Source organism: Dromiciops gliroides, chromosome 2 (genome assembly GCF_019393635.1).
Source record: "Dromiciops gliroides isolate mDroGli1 chromosome 2, mDroGli1.pri, whole genome shotgun sequence".
Lineage (NCBI taxonomy): Eukaryota > Metazoa > Chordata > Mammalia > Microbiotheria > Microbiotheriidae > Dromiciops > Dromiciops gliroides.
Window position 1 is genome coordinate 245,203,076 of NC_057862.1, and position 18,239 is coordinate 245,221,314.

The window sequence follows — 18,239 nt, forward strand, 5'->3', positions numbered from 1 at the left end:
TAAAGTATTTTGCAAACCTAAAATCACTATATAAATGCTAGCTATTACACACACACACATACACACACATATATAATAATCGGGTCTGGTTATTTTCTAGAATTATTAAAATCAAGCTATCCAATAGGCACTAAATTTGAAACAAACTGAGATCTATTTAGGATTTGCTAGTCCTTCTCTAGATCTAATTATTATTTTTTTGGGGGCAATGAGGGTTAAGTGACTTGCCCAAGGTCACACAGCTAGTGTCAATTGTCTGAGGCCAGGTTTGAACTCAGGTCCTCCTGAATCCAGGGCCAGTGTTTTATCCACTGTGCCACCTAGCTGCCCCTTCTAATGAATTTTAAAAATGAACACAGAGAGCACACTGAAATCAGCTTATACTGTGACCTTTGGAGAGTGCTTCTTTTTTTTAATGTTTTTTGACATTTTTTTTCCTTAAGGGAGCCAATCGGAAATGGACAGCTGGAGCAAAATCTGACACTCACTTTGAGATGTGAAAAATGGGAATTTTAAAAAATCTTTTTTAAAAATGGTAGATGGAGGTATTAGAGATAAAATAATATCAAAATACCCCAGGTAGTGAATTTTTAGTCCTCTGTATATTTTGGATCCCGATGTGGTATTATTTTGACAGGTATTAGATAATTCACATCCACAAATGTGAATAAATACATTCATAGAGGAAAAAGGTGGTGGGTGGGATTAGAACTTGATCCTCTAGGATTTCCATGTGACAGACCCACTATTATTACCTATTCATTACTCCCTGACCTTCTTCTAATCCCCTCCTATCAGAAAGTGTGTTGCCTCAGTAAGAAAGGCATTGACATCCACACTGGTTAATTTGTTTAAAGAAGGGTCTATCCAGGGACTTTGTTCACTGTCATAGAGACTAAAATATTCCTATCCAGCATTTTATTTTGAAATCTGACAAATGGGCCTCTTTAGTAGGACCAGCTCATTTGCAAATGCCAGTCAGGTTTACATTTTAAGTGGATGAATCTGAAAACCTCTATTTCTTAGCTAGTCTAATATTAGTTTTGTAAAGGGGATGAGTTTCCAACAGGTGAATAACAGTAGAAATGGTGAACTTGTTTTTATGGTTTTAACATTTTTCTACATTCTTACTCTAAGGAATGGACCAACTGGAATTAAATGATTGGTGCCACTTACCTGACTAAATTCCCGTTGCTCCTCCCAGTAATTCCCAATCTACTGCTAGGTTGGAATATAGCTTTGGTTCTCAAAAAGTGTGTTGTATGTCACGGGCAGTGAATTTCATTAGATTTGTCATGAAATAACCAGCCTCCCACACTAGCTGCAGTTTTTTGCTCACACTTCTTATCTTGGCATCAAGAAGGTCACAATAGTACCCTTTATCTATGGAGGCACAAAGCCACCCCATCCTTTGCCAATACTGTAGAAGTAAAGAGATATGAGGGTGCAAGATTGGAGGAGGGGAAAGAGAGGTGGAGGAATCTCAAGACCCAGATAATGTCTCCCGGAAGCCCAGCTGGCCTGGGATCCTTCTTTGTTTGCCAACGTAAATATTCAATGTGCCATGATTCCTTACAGCCAAGGCCACAAGAGGGGGGAAAAAACAACAGAACAAGACATTCAAGAGCCACCACTGCTATATACCTTGGTATATCCCTTAATATAGTGTATAGTCTCCAAATGCCTTATTTTACAGCCCACATTTTAAAAACACAGTCTCCAAGGTGAGTACACAAAGCTTGCTATTTCCTTTGGGGGCCTTGCACCACATTTACCTCTTACTGTGCTTTGAAATTAACCACAAGAGTCTGGTCATTATGGCTTCATTATATATTCCTTGTAATTGCATTGGTTATAATTAATTCATTTGGTATTCACTTAAGTGACATGCAGACACTTTAATATAATTTCCCTGAGGAATTCCAAATACAAACTGATATTGAAGATGCCTCTTGGTAAAGGTTCTAGCAAAAACCCACAGGGTATATTTTGTGTGTTATTTTTATGATTAGTCATGATTCGTTTCAAATGTAAGAGGAAGCTAATTCTTGTTGCCTTGAATGTTTCAAGTTTTCTGCAATGAAAAATCAAAGGTTTCGCAAAATGCTTCTCTACACCAGAGATTTTTAACTGGACATTTACAACACAAAATGCACAAATGTATTTAGTACACATTTAAATATCCATTCACAACTTATGAAATATATTTCATAGGATGTTGGTAAATAGTGTTAGAATTAGTTTCAGATGAGAATGTTTTAGTGCTTTCTTCTTTTTCAGAAATTATCTGTACTTTAACATCTTATTGAAATGTTACTTTCCCTGTGTGGTTAGCAATTTCTGCATCTTTTGTGGTGAAGCCAACTTATGTTTAACATCTCATTTCTTTTCAGTTTTCAGTTTCAGTCTTCAGAAAGATTTCATGCTTTTCAGAAATGAGTTGTTTTTCCCATATCTTTCTTCTACTTTAACTGTTGAATGAGGATTTTTAAATTTTGTTTCATTATCTAAATAAATAATTTATCACCTGGTAGAAATATTTAAGCTAAGTCTACAGATGGAAAACAAAAGAGAAATCAGACAATTATCCATATCAATGTAATAGGAAGGGGAGGATGTAATCAGAAAGCACCTGATCTTCTCTAGCTTAAGCACATCCCTATTTTGAGGAGCGTTCCTAGAGCTGGGTTCTATCCAGTGACAAATTTGCCCTTAGTCTTTCTGGTAATTCCTTTCATAAATGCCACCTGAAATCAGAGGCTTCTGGTTTGTCCCCATGTTCTCACTCACTCCCATCCCCAAATCATAGGAGAAAAAGACTGTTGAAGATTGACCATTGAGCATCAAGAAACTTTAATTCAATGGATTTTAAAGGAAGAGATAGGTTCTACTGTAGCTCTCTTGCTCCTCTCTTAACAATGTGTGGTTTGGAAAAAAAAAGCAAAAAACAAAAAAAACAATGTGTGGTTTGGGACTCAGAGAGAGCTTTCCCTTGGACTTTCCCTGGGGAGAGAGAAGGGAAAAATTCTAGGTAATGGTGGCTGTTCACACATGGGAACAAGCACAGGTGCTCATCTGGATGAACCTGAATCTGAATCTCAAGGCCTCAATTGCCTATTCTGCTTCGTGTTTCTTTCTTTAAGCACAGGAGCCTGAACAATAATCAGAAAATGCAGAGTCCCACACTTGGTGGCTACCTCATGTATTTGAGAGGTCTTGACAACTATAACAGCAGGAGATGCTCCCTCAAGCTAACAAAATGCTTCTCGAAGGAGATGACAAACAACAGGAAGATATACCCAAGCCATGATAATACTTCCTAGAAGATATGGATCTTAAGGAAGATACTTGAGAGAGTGCAGAACTGAGGTGACAATTAAATGGTTATTCATCAGTGCCATAAAATGTTTCATGTCCTATTTTAAGTATCGACCTCCCAGGAGAGCATAATAGGAATGTAATATCATCTTTAATAGCATCTTCAGCAGTAACTGTAGATACTGTTACTGTTTCACTAAGAGGCAATAAAATCGGAGTGACATGAGAAATCTATGAAAAGACAGAGTTTAACTTACATTATGGAGAAATGGTTAATTTTGATGGCTACTGAGAGAACAAAGAAAAAGACTAAAACTTTTTTTTGAGAGAACTATGTTTAATCTTTATTTTTTGAAGAAAAATGAATTATTGAAAAAAAAAACTTTACCTGGTATCCTTAGAAACTCACTGCAGAGACAGTGTTTCCAGAACTAAGGAAAAGTCATCAATTGTACTGATTATTAAAAGTAACTTTGGCTATGATCTTCTCACAGCTAATTTAAATAATTATTCATCTTTTTACATACATTATTTATATTATACCATTAACAAATAGCATACCCAGTAACCCTGATGTTTACTTAAGCCTAATAGATTGGTGGTTATATACATACATATGTATGTGTTTATGCATGTATGTATGTGTGTGTATGTATATACACATGGTATGTAGAGAGAGAAGTAAAAGTTACTGTGTGGTATTTCCAGTTTATTAAATAAGTAATATTTAATAAGCTAGATTAGAGGCTCAGAACTAATTGTTCAATTGCTAAGAAAGATGTTGAAATTTTAATAATTAATGTGGAAATATCTTGATTACCTCAGATTATCTCAGAACCTGAGATGAGGGGGAGGGAGGGAAGTCAGAAGGGAGAGAGACAGAGACAGAGACAGAGACAGAGGCATGGAAAGACAGAGAGAAAGACAGAGACAGAGGAGACAGAGACAGGCTGAGACAGAGACACAGAAACACAGAGAGAGAGAGAGACAGAGGAGACAGAGACACAGAAAGACAGAGAGAGAGAGAGAGAGAGAGAGAGAGAGAGAGAGAGAGAGAGAGAGAGAGAGAGAGAGAGAGAGAGAGAATAATTCCACCTAGGCTATTCATTGAACATTTCCTTCATCAGGAGTTATATGTTACCGTTTAATATTTTAAATCATTGTCAATATGTACTTATGAAAAGTTTGTATTTTAAGAATTTCTTTCATGGTGGTGGAAATAAATCATTGTTCTTTGCCTATTCTATTTTGTATATAGTGTAGCTTTCTAGAAGAGAGCTTGAAAATTCCTTTTTTTGGGGGGGTAGATCCATAGATAATGAGAAAAAAATTCTGAGCCTCACCTTTTGATTTCAGACCCTACCCCATGACTGAATCTTGTCTTCATGATCCCAGAGCAATAGTCTCTTAGATGGAGGGGTAACTCCAGATTCTCCCTTGCCAGTAAGTTTTGTTAAATAAGTCAACCTCCCTCAAAAAAACCCCACAACCACATTTATAAAATATTCAGATCACTGAAAGAAGCATAACTCTTTATCTTGAATCATCCAGGTAGGTATATCAGTTCCTGACCTGACTTTTGCAACAACAGCAACAGCATTTATATAGTGCTTTAAGGTTTACAAGATGCCTTACAAGTGTTATATCCTTGCAGCAATCCTCATCTCCATTTTACAGATGAAGAAATTTAGTCTGAGAAGGGATAAATGACTTGTCCAGGGTAGCATAGGTAGTAAGTGTCTAAGACTGGATTTGAACTCATGTCTTCCTGATTACAGAGGCAGAGCTCTAGCCACAGTACCTACTATATGCTAACTAGAATTGTTGAATTTTATAGTCGGAAGAGTCCTTAGAAATCACCTTTCATTTCATAAATGAAGAAAGAGAGGGCCAGAAGCCCAAGTGATTAACAGCAGAGCTTAAAGACAGCTGTAGTAGATCTCTAACATTAACTCAAAACTTTAAGAAGGTAGACTTTTACATGAAAAAAGTAAAATACAAGTGCTGATACCTTTAGTGAGACCTCTTAGACTACAAGAAACCAAAAGCATTAAGCCCTGTAGGCTGGCACTTTTCTAAAATCATTTTTTCTTAACCTAAATTATGCTAAAAACACAAATGATGCTTTAGAAAATACAAAATATCTTGTAAAGGAATATCAGAACACTTTGAGTAAGAAAAGAAAAATGCTGCTGCCACCACTAAGTACCCAATTAAAAAGTATTCTCATTTGAAGTTTCTGTAGAGGAAAGAAAACTGGCTTTGTGATAAAATATGAAGGATAAATTGCAACATAATGACCATCAAAATAAACACTCTACGTCAACCTAACCTGGGCAAACCCAAGCCAGTGCTTCCTATCTCCTTTCAAGAGAAGATGCATGCTTATTGATTTGGGGCTTCTATTCAGTTTGTTGCTGGCATCCATATTGCACTTATCATGTTTTCCCCAAAGAACTTTTCAGAATCCATACTTTTACAAACTTCTCTATTTTCAGGGCAGTTATATGTCCTAAATGATCAATGTTTCACCTTGAAGTCTGGGCACAATTTAGTTTTGCTCATGGAATTCTTAGGATTTCTCTGATTTTTTAGGAGCTACTGCTTCTGGGGCCCGTGAAGAATCAATGAGGGTAGCCTGTTACTAGATGCTTCTGTGAGAAGTTGGTTCCTCCTCCTCTATGGCTGGCTAGAACCAAGGGCCCAGATGAAGGTCAAAATTATTATGTGGAGATTAAACCATAGAATTTAATTATGTATTTTGTTGCTCCTAGAACACTTATTAATTTAGCAGTACAAACTGACTAGAGCTAAACAAGCAGGGTTGATTAATTTTCAAAGGCATCTAGGTAACAGATTGTGATCAAAGGGGAGACCTGATCCTGTTAGATTGAAATGTATTGTTTTGTACTGCATGAAGGACTTGGAGCAGCATGGCTTATCTTTATCAATGTTTTACTCTGAAGGAAAGGAACAAGCTTTCAGATACTAATCAGGGCTGAGACACTGCCACTCAATAATTACCCACTGTCTCATCATAATCCTGGAACTAAGCCCCTGCCCAATCCATCTGGGACCCTTTTCCATCTATTGCACAGCTCACGGATATATGTGTAAGCTGTTACCTCTGGTTGTGCTCTCTGTCTCTTGAGTAAAGCTTTGTGGCGGTGACCAATTATGTTATAGTGTTTTCTTTCCCCCCTTCGTTTCTGAAACATCTCAGACTTCTCAGCGCTGGTAATGAGGCACTGATCCTTCAGGGTGCAACAATCCACTCACCTATAAAAGTGATCTCTCCAAAGTCATTGGTAAACATCAAGTGATGAATAATATCCTGAGGGCGGTTTGAAAAGTGGGATGTCAATATGATGAATCTTCTTCCCATGTTTTTGTTTTTGTTTTTTTCTGAGCTATTATAAACTCAGCCATGCCTTCTAAAGGCCTTGACACTTGTTTTACACAGTGGGAATCAAATCACGACCCTTCAAAAAGTATTTCTTACTCTTCCAGTAGTCAGTCAGTTGAGATAGGAAGCTTTGGGATATTTGAAAGGCACCATCCCCTAGGATAATATTTTAAGGCACTTAGCACAGTGCCTGGTATATAATTGGAGCTCCATAAATAAATGCTTTTTTCTTCCCTTCTCCCTATTTTGAAAGGAAGATCCCTGTCTTTTCACACTATTTCCCTCAATCATAGGGCAGTATCTTGTATCTCAAGGAAAAGTAGTAGGCTTTCAACCAATATCATAAATGCATTTCATCCAATTATTTTTATCTTTTAAGAAGTGACATGGTATAATAATAGATAGAGTACTGGCTTTGGAGCCAGAAGACCAGAGTTCAAATTCTGCCTCAGACTCCTACTAGCCATAGTAAGTCAACTTTTCTAAGACTTCGTTTCCTTAGGGTAAGTATGGGGATCAAATAGGATAATATTCATTAAGTACTTTGAAAATTCTCAAGAGTCATATGAATGTTAGTTGTTACTGTTGTTTGTTATTCAAGTCCCGCTTCTGACATCTATATCTATATCTATGTCTATATCATCTATCTCTATCTCTATCTATCCCTATCCCTATCCCTATACATAACCATATCTAGATGTAGATGTAGATGTAGATATCTACATCTACATCTAGACAGACAGACAGACAGACAGACCGAGACAGATAGACCCTAGGCAACTTTTCTCAGTGCTTTTGGTCAACTATCTAAGACTTAGAATCAGAAAAACAGTTTCAAGTTCTGCATTTAACCCAAACTGTCTCTTCAACCATACGCAACTCACTTAGCATCTCGGTGTCTCCATGCAATTCTTCTGGATTCTAATTTAAAGACTTTTGGACTATAATTTTAATGGCTAAGATGCCTCACTGAAGGGGGTTTCCACACTGGGAGGTCCTCATACAGATGAAATCAGAAGTTTGGGTGCCCTCTCCATCCCAAAAACAAGGGACCAGACACTAGAACAAAAGATAATAGGATCAGGTGTTTAGAGCTAGAAAGATCTCAGGGGTCTGCTGGTCCAGATCTCTCATTTTATAAATGAGGAAATTGAGGCCCAGAGCTAAAAGTATTTACCAAAGGTTCCCTTTCTTCCTGAACTCTATTTGCCAGTATATCTGTACTTCTTGGTAATGGAAAAACAAAGCAGCAATTAAAAAAAAAAGATTTTTTATAAAAGGAAAATAATTTAATAAATAGAAATACTCTATCCTTCGCTAATGTCACTCTATTTAGGTTCCTAGACAGGAACCCTTAGAGCCATGACAAGAAACATTCAATTTCTTAGTCTTTCAGTACTATCTAAAAATATTTCATTTTTGGCTGTTTGGTTCAGCTTACAAGTTGAATAACCAGCTTACTTCTGAGTTCCTTAAAGGAGCTATTCAAAATTTTCTCTTAGCTGAATCTCCAATAGATTTATTTTGTGTTTAGGTTCAGTTTTGTGGGATATGCTATTCCAGTATCCCTGCCAATATCCTTTGCTCTTTGGAATATAATATTCATTTTTTTCCTTTGATTTCATGTATCTGAGTGGCAGTTATGGGATAGTAGATAAACAACTGGCCTTGCACTCAGAAAGACCTAGTCTTGAATTCTGTCACATATTGTCTGTGACTTAGCTTCCTAAATTGTGGGTTGAGACCACCTAGTCACACTAAATGTGGGTGTCATGAAAAATTTGTCAACAATAAAAGGTTATGTATACCTATTTTATATCCAGGATCGCATAAAAATTTCTTGAGCGAAAAGGGGGCAAGAGTAGAAAAGGGTTAAGAAGACCCTTAGCAAGTCACTTAACCACATAGTGTCTTAGGAAACTCTCCAAGATTGTAAATGGCAGAGAAGGTACCAAATTACACTGGTAGAGGGAGTTTTCTCATCCGAATATTCCTTATGCCAGTGAATCACAAACTCAGTCTCTATCTCTATCCTGTGTTACTCAGATTTTTCTTCTTGGAATTTGAAGGATTTTTTCTTTTGTTACTTGCAATTTTTTCCTTTGATATTATGGTTCTTAAATTTGGTTTCAATGTTTCTGAGTAATCTAAACTTCAAATTTCTCTCTGATTGTGTTTTGTGGATTCTCACAACTTATACTTTGCTGATTGTTTCCAGTATTTCTGAACAATTTTATTGTCTAATTTATTAATGTATGCTATTTATATTTTTTCCCATAGTGTCTTTCTATAAGATTTTCTAGAATCTTTAGATTATTTCTTTGAATCTTGTATTCAAGTTCCATATTCTTGGTATTATTATTGTAGTAGTAGTTGTAGTGGTAGTAGTAGTAGTAGGTGTTGATAATGCTGATCATAATAATAATTACAATAATAAGCAGCATAGCACTTTACATGTCATCTCATTTTACCCTCACACCCTGTGAGATAGTTACTATTGCTAACTTCATTTTACATATGATGAAATTGAGGTAGGAAGAGGTTAAGTGACTACAGGCTGAATTTGAACTCAAGTATTCCTAACTCCCAGTCCAGTATTTCATCCACTGTATCATATAGCTGTTCTATAGATCTTTCATATGTTCTTTCATACCTAAAATTTTTTTGTTTTAATTTTGTTCCATGATTTTTTGTCTATACATTTTGCATTTCATTTCTGTTGATTTTGTTTCATTGAACCTACTGATATAAAAGTATATATCTGGCCTGTGTTCTAATTTCTCTAGTCTCAGGTTAGACTTGCTGATTTATTTCTTCTTTAAGAGCACTGATTTCTGTCTTCTAAAAAAAAATTCTCTTATTTCTTTGGTTGTTCTTCCTAATCATTCTAGAGGTTCATGGAATATCTCCATCATAATTCTAAGGAGCCAAACAGAATTTGTTGCGCTACTTTCACCACCCCCAAGAAATTTGGACTCAAATTTTTATGACTGAGATTTGCTGCAACATGCTTGGATACTTCCTTTGAAATGCCTGTTCATTTCTTTTCCTCAATCAGATTTTTTTCAATGTCAGTCTACTCTTCTACCAATTTTTCTATAGCGTCCTTGCTGAAAAGCCATTTATTGTCAGCTCCAGAAGACCCAGTGCTATGGTGTCCCTTCCCCAGAACTTGCTGCCTATTCTCTCTCCTTTCATATCTCCAGAGTTCCCTAAACTCTCTTTTCTTCAGAAGGTGAGGGTGCCTGGTTGAGATACTGGTACAGGGACACTCCAAGTGATCACTATATCAGGGCCTCTTCTTGATGATGTTTCCCCCCCCCCCCAGGGCAATGAGGGTTAAGTGACTTGCCCAAGGTCACACAGCTAGTTAAGTGTCAAGTTTCCGAGGCTGAATTTAAACTCAGGTCCTTCTGAATACAGGGCCTGTGCTTTATCCACGCCACCTAGCTTCCCCTCAGGGCCTCTTCTTAACTCTTACCATTGATGATTTTCTGGGTTCCTCCTTCCTTTCTGGAACCGAACATCTTTAGTCTTTGTACTGGCCTTTTCAGGGCTATTTGCAAAGGAATTGGGTGAAGGTGCCCTAGTGAGGCCCTGATTAGGACTGACACTGAAGTCTCTTCTTTTCCCTTCTTTCCTTCCTTCTCTTGGCTTCCTGGATACCTTATTGCTGTATTCATCCATTTTAAGTATCAGTATGTTTCTCATATTCCCTCTCTTCAACTTTCTTAATCTTTAGGCTTTCATGACCACATCCTTGATAGCCACCACCTTTTTTTTTTTTTTTTTTTTTGCTGGGACTCAGGTTTTATCTAATTCATGAACCTAAATTGTCCCTGGACCTGCCATTCCAGCTGGAAGACTGTCATATGGATTTAGCTCTAAGATCTAGATAGCTAAAATTACAGCAAACATAAGGGACACAGGGGATTGGAGAAGTAGGCTGGAGGCAACCCAGAAGACTGAGAAACTGAAAATGCCTTCATTTCAGAGGTTGGGTTGTCAAAATTGGCAGTAGCCACAGCTGTCCTACAGCCACCAAGAGCCAATTTCTTGAGCTGCAGTGGTAAAGGGAGGCTATTAGTGATGAGAATGCTCAGATGGGCCTAGCGACTCATCTTCATTTGTGTGTGTGGTGTCTGGTGTGTGTGCATGCAAGAATTATGTTTATACCTCACTGAGAGACAGGAGTATGTGACACAGGGTATTGGTTGCCTGGTTTGTGGGACACCTCTCTCTGTGTTCACATACATATAGCACTGTCTTGGTCAGGGCTACTACAGGTGTTATCATGGAGATCAAAGCACTAGAGATGTCAGAAATCTCCCAGCTGTCTCCTCCACACCCATACCCTTCCCAGCAAATTTGGTTCTGACTTTGGGACAGCTGGAGAGCCTGGCTTTGATTGACACTCTTCCCCTACTCCTGCACATCCCCACATCTCACCTCCATTTGTGGATAGAAGAGAAGCAGTAAATACTCTAAGAGCCAGAAGTAGCAGAAATGTCAGAGTCACTGCTGATAGGAGTGGACAGAGGGCCTTAGGCTCCACGTTGGTATGGATGACTCAGATTTTCATGAGGTGTGTTCAGCTGCCGAAGACTGTAGACTGAAAATCAAAGCGGGTGATTCTTCACTTCCCCCTCTGTTTTCTTTTTTCTCTCAGGTGAATTTTTCTGAGCTTGATGGTTTCCCTTGGGGCTTTGGGAGGCTTATCCTTGTTTCTTAAAAGTTTGCTTTGTTTTCTTAAGCTGGGAAACGTGATAAAGTTGTTAACTAAATACATTGTTAAACTGTGTGTGCAGTTGTAGAAATTCAGTATTGAGAGGGATGATTGAGAATAGCTGGAAAAGAAGAGAAATAGATTTTAAACTTGTATTTTGTCAGAATAAAATGTATGGCTGGGAGACTAAGTCAAAGAGAGTTATTGATTCATTCTGATAATTTCCCAGGTCAGACAGACTATATTTACTGGGATTTCTCTAGGCAAGTGAATCAGTAGCAATGGCTGGGCAGATGACAGGAATCCAGATAAGAATCTGTCTTCTCAGTGTCTTTCTCACTTTGCTTCTCAGTCTCTTTTGCTATATCTTCATCTGCCATGCAATTAAAAAGTGGGTGTCTCCCAAGGCTCTGCCTTGGGCCCTCTTCTCTCCCCACCCTCCCCCATCCCATTTCAATTTGTGATCTCATCAGCTCTCATGGATTCAATTATTATCTCTATGCTGATGAGTGTCAATCTACTTTTCCAGCTCTAACCTAGCTCCAGACCTCCCAGTCTCATATCCCCAATTGTCTACTAGACACATAAGGCTGGATGTTTTACCAATACCTTAAACATAGCATGTACAAAACTGAGCTCATTATCTCTCCCCCAAAACCTTTAACTCTTTTAATGTTCCCTTTTTATGTTGAGGAGAACAACAGCCTCCCAGTCATTCAGGCTCACAACTTAGGTGTTACATTTGACTCTTCACTTTCACCCCTATCTCACCTAATCTATTGTCAAAGTCTATAGATTATACCTTCATAACAGCTCTTGTATCCCTTCTCTCCTCTGACCAGGCCACAGCTGTGGAAAAGATTCTAAGTAGAGATTTTGAGGAAACTAGGTGGTACCAGACTTGGAGCATTGGACCTGGAGTCAGGAAAACCAAAGTCTAAATCTGGCCTCAGGCACTTACTATTTGTGTGTGATTCTCAGCATGTCATCTAACCACTCTGGGCCTCAGTTTCCCCATCTGTAAAACAGTGATAATAATATTATAGCCTCCCAGGGTTGTTGTGAGGATCAAATGCGATAGCTGTTTGCAAACTTGGAAGAGTTATCTAAATGCTAGTTATTATAGTTGCTATCATCACCTCACACCTGGACTATTGCTATGATCTGTTGATTGGCCTCTCTGCCTCAAATCTCTCTCCATTCCAGTCCATCCTCTGCTTGGCTGCAAAAGTGAAGATCACTTAAAGTACAGGTCTGACCATATTGCCCCCTTGCTCAGTAAACTCCAGTGGCTTCCTACCATCTCCAAGATCAGATCTAAAATGCTGTCTGGCATTCAAAGCCCTTCATAACCTGGACCTCTCCTCCCTTTCTGATCTGCTTACATTTTACATTTTACTCTTCTCCACCCCTCATATTCTCTGCAATCCAACAACCCTGGTGTCCTTTCTGTTCCTCTCATTCTATCATCCAACTCTAGCTTGTCACTGGCACTCGCCATGACTGGAATTCTCTTCCTCCTCATCTAAACATTCTGTCTTCTTTGGTTTCCTTCAAGTCGCAGCTAAAATCCAATCAACCTTCTACTAAGAAGCCTTTCCTGATCCCCCTTAATGCCTGTGCTCTCCTTCTATTGATGATCTCCAATTTATCCTGCATATATTTTGTTTGTACACAGTTGTTTGCTTTTTTTGTTTGTTTGTTTGTTTTTTGTTTTTGTTTTTTTGGTGAGGCAGTTGGGGTTAAGTGACTTGCCCAGGGTCACACAGCTAGTAAGTGTTAAGTGTCAGAGGCCGGATTTGAACTCAGGTACTCCTGAATCCAGGGCCGGTGCCTTATCCACTGTGCCATCTAGCTGCCCCTCACAGTTGTTTGCTTTTTGATGCCTTCGTTAGAGTATGAAGTCCTTTGAGATCAGGGAACTGTACTTTGCCTTTCTTTGTTTCCTCAGTACTCAGCATGGTGACTGACTCACAAACCTCCCATTGCTACCCCCACTGCCCAATTTTTTCTTTTTTTTCTTTTTTTTGACGGGGCAATGGGGGTTAAGTGACTTGCCCAAGATCACACAGCTAGTAAGTGTCAAGTGTCTAAGGCCGGATTTGAATTCAGGTCCTCTTGAATCCAGGGCCAGTGCTTTATTCACTGCATCACCTAGCTGCCCCCACCACTGCCCGATTTGTAAAGGAATGCCATTCCTCCAGAGTGAGAAGAGCCTAAAATGTGGCCGGAGAGAAAGTTGAAGACCTAGGAGAAAAGTATTCTGGCTCACAAAAAATGGCGAGAGGGGAACAACACTGACAGATGCCTGCTTGTGTACTTACCAGCACCAGAACAGCACATCACAGAACAGCACAAGTATATAAGACATATCAAGCCAGGCAGTAGGAGCAATGCTGGGAAGTTCCAGAAAGATATTGTTCCAAAAAGAATTATAGAATTTAAAAGTTAGACGTGATTTCAGAGGCCATCTATCCCAGTCCCTGAGTGCAAAGGGGCAAAAATGATGGATGCAAAATAATGGCACAAGTGAAAATGGTAATGGTGACATGGGTAGGAACCTGTAGGCCATTGCAAGAAGTAGAGTCTCCTGCCCAGAAATTTTGCTATAAAATGTATTGGATCCTTTTGAAATCAGGGCTACAAGTGAAGAAAATGGGAGCTAGAATAGGGATGGGGATTGGTAAATCCCACTGATCATAAGAAAGCTTTATTTCTATTATTATGCCCTCCCTCTCTACCCAGTTCCCACTGTGTCCTCACCCCACCTAGCGTAATTTCCTCCAGAAGGGGGGCAGGAAGTTAGATAGGCTTTCACCACCAAGGAATTCAGAAGACTACAGGAAAACTCTAAAGAACAATCTGTTAAGTCATCAAAACAATGACTGTTGAATTAATAGTGCAATGGAGCCAATTCAGAGATCCTCTCCCTGCTAGAGTACTTAAGGAAAATTTATTTTTGTAAAGTCAGTTAGATCAGTTAGAGGCTCCAAATGGTGACCATTCTCTCTTCTTGTTTAAGTGACTAAAATGAGGATTTGAGCATCCCTATCTCCATAAAGTGATAAACTTGCTTTGTAGCCACTTTTGTGATAGTCATCTACAAGGGAGAGATGAAATTTCTATAATTCTCCCCCCACCCCCTGCCCTGATTTCTAGCTTCTTCAGTCATGTCCAAGTCTTCATGACCCCATATGGAGTTTTCTTGACAAAGATACTGAGTAGTTTGCCATTTCCTTCTCCAGTGAATTAAGGCAAATAGAATTTATGATTTGCCCAGGATCACACAGCTAGTGAATGTCTAAGGCCAGATTTGAACTCAGGTCTTCACTCCAGGCCCAGCTCTCTATCTACTGTGCCACCTAGATGCCTTACTGCATTAATTGTCTTACTCCATTAGAATATAGACTCCTGGGGGCAGCTAGGTGGCATAGTGGATAGAGCACTGGCCCTGGAGTCAGGAGTACCTGAGTTCAAATCCGGCCTCAGACGCTTAACAGTTACTAGCTATGTGACCCTGGGCAAGTCACTTAACCCCAGTTGCCTCACTAAAAAAAAAAACAAAAAAGAATATAGACTCCTTAAAGACAAGGATGTCTTACTTGCTTGTATAAATATCTTCAACACTTAGCATAGTGTTGTGCACTCTCTCTCTCTCTTTCTCATTTTGTAGACTGGATCTATACCTATGCTATGCTTCCCCCCACCCTAACCCCAATGGTCTGCTATGGCCTAGTGGCATCAGATTTTAACTATAGACCTCTTTTGCCACATTTCCATACACATATGGGTAGACTAACTGGAAAATTTGACAGGTAGATAAGGAGAGTAGTGTCCATCTGAGAAAACAGAGCTATTGATATGAATTCAGAGGATGGTGAGAAGTATGTTGACCATACCATGCTAGGTGGGTAGAGAGTGATGATATACTCTCCCAGAATTTTACTGTGGTTCCTGAAAAATATGGTTGGTAAAGAAGTACTGAATTACCAACATATGGAAGTACTAGTAAAGTTGTTCTATGACATCCATGATTGTGTTTAGTAAATGCCTTTTTGCCTTGGCCAAGCTTAAGGAATCTCTTCAAGGCTCCACCTCACTTGGTAGTACTGAGCCACTCAAGTTTCTGTATTAGAACTAGAATTTCAAATGTAAATGTCCCTTGGGCAAAGGCTGGGGTTTCCTCAAGGCTCAGTGCATCCTAGATATAGGATGGTAAAGGTAGTTGAAAACTTCATGCTCAAGTCACAATGACCTGAGGAGGGAAGGACCACAACATTTTGTATATAAGGGGTTACTGGACTCTGGTAGCCAGGTTAGTATTTTAGTGCCCCTGCTGAAATTACTTGTCCTCACACATCTTGTCCTTGCATGAGTATCCCTAGAAGAGTAGCTGCTACTTCAGATAGTAGGGGTAAACCTATCTTCCCAACACTGCAGTTCCCATTGATGTGCTTTCTGTTCACAATCACCTAGTAGACTGAAACATGACAAAAAAAGTAGTTACCAAGTATTTCCCTCTAAACCAGGGCACAACCTCCCAAATATATACAGAGTTCTAGGGTTACAGGTAGAACGGGCTCAAGCTTACAGGACAACAGAAGTGAGGCATATAAACAGGGGACAATGTGGCATCCTTAACCAAGATTGAGGCAGCTATTTCTACTCAGTGATGTTCTTTGGGCGAATAAGGTATCCACCTTTAAAAGGTGGTCAGTAGGTCATGATGCCATGTGGTTTTCAACCCATCATTAATTCTTTTTTTTTTTTTTTTTTGTGAGGCAATTGGAGTTAAGCGACTTGCCCAGGGTCACACAGCTAGTAAGTGTTAAGTGCCTGAGGCCAGATTTGAACTCAGGTTCTCCTGAATCCATGGCCGGTGCTCTATCTACTGTGCCACCTAGCTGCCCCCTCCACCATTAATTCTTTTCTTTTTTCTTTTTTTCTTTCTTTCTTTTTTTTTTGGTGAGGCAATTGGGGTTAAGTGACTTGCCTAGGGTCACACAGCTGTGTCTGTTAAGTGTCTGAGGTCGGATTTGAACTCAGGTCCTCCTGAATCCAGGGCCAGTGTTCTATCCACTGCGCCACCTATCTCCCCGCCCTTTTTTTGTGAGACAATTGGGGTTAAGTGACTTGCCCAGGGTCACACAGCTAGTAAGTGTTAAGTGTCTGAGGCCGGATTTAAACTCAAGTCCTTCTGAATCCAGGGCTGGTGCTCTGTCCACTGCGCCACCTACCTGCCCCACCGTTAATTCTTAAATTGATTATGCTGACCTTCTTCCTCCTCCTTGGAATGAGAAGTTTGTTCTTATTACAGCTGATACTTAGCTTATTACATTGCAATAACAGTTAATTCTACCTCCATCAAAACCATGACAGAATATATTCCTTATGGATCCTGATTACCCCCCTCACATACACACATGTACACATATAGCTCTGCACCATTTTTTCTAATTAGGATATCCATTTGACCATGAAAAAGTTCTAAGAATGGAATCATTGGATCACATTCACTGGCTCTTGCATTTTTCATACCAATCTCAGGAAACTGGTAGCATTGAACTCTATAATGCCAAGGAGTAGTTTTATATTTTGTTCTGGAGGTGACAGGGGATCCCTGGAATTTAAGTAAGGGAGTGACATGGTCAGACATGGTGACATGAAAGATCACTTTGAAAACAGAGTGGAGAATAGACTGATAACCAACAGGCCACGGCAATAATCCAGGTAAAAGGTGATACTCTACAGTGCCATGGTGGCAATATCAGAAGAGAGAAGGGAACATATGTGATAAATGTGGAGATAAAAACAACAGGCCTTGGCAAGTGGTTGGATATGGGGAATGAAAGAGAATAAGGAGTCACGGATAACACATAGGTTATAAGCCTGGATGACTGAAAGGAAAGTAATAGGGAAGTTCAGGAAAAGAAGGAGAGTATGGGGGAGGGGTGTAGTTAATAAGCTCATTTTTGGACATGTTGAGTTTAAGATGTCTACAGGACATTTAGTTTGAGACATTCAACAGGCAGTTGGAGATGTTACACTGGAAGTCAGGAGAGGTTAAAACTGGATAAGTAGATTTGAGAGTCATCAGCTGATAATTGAAGTCATGAAAACTAATGAGATGATTAACAAGGGAAATAGTACAGAGATAGAAGAGGGACCAAAACAGAGTTCCATGGGACACCTATAATCAGAAAGCATGAACTGAATAAGGATTCCCCTTTCAGGAAGACTCACCTAATCAGTAAAGATTACAGTTAAGGGCAGCTAGGTGGCACAGTGGATAGAGCACCGGCTCTGGATTCAGGAGGAACTGAGTTCAAACCCGGCCTCAGACACTTGACACTTACTAGCTGTGTGACCCTGGGCAAGTCACTTAACACCAATTGCCTCACCAAAAAAAAAAAAAAAAAAGGTTACATTTAGACATAGCTTCAATTTAACCTTCTTCCTTATTCCATTTTCTTTGTAGTCGCTGGGATTTTAAGGTTTCTGTCAACTCAGAAGGTTTTATATATTCTAGGGAAATGGTTCAGGTCCCCCCTAATTAGCAGATTTACTTTTCCCTGCGATGGTTCAAGGTTTGGGAGATCAAGGGTTAGGCTTATTGGGAGGAACTTTGATTTTTAATGGTTATAGGAGAAGTAAAACTGTCTTTTCGTAATTATAGTGAAAAGTAACTCACCTGGAAAAAATGGCTTAATAATAATAATGAGTCTCTACATGAAGTTGATTAACAACCACCGCAATGATAGCTACTGTAATGGGGATCTGGTTCCTGAG

General features: G+C 39.2%; 1 pseudogene; it reads right to left on the reverse strand.

Annotated features, from left to right (window-relative positions):
- Positions 1-12,951, reverse strand: part of LOC122738645 — a 36,576-nt pseudogene extending 23,625 nt beyond the window's left edge.
- Positions 12,952-18,239: the final 5,288 nt, after the last annotated feature.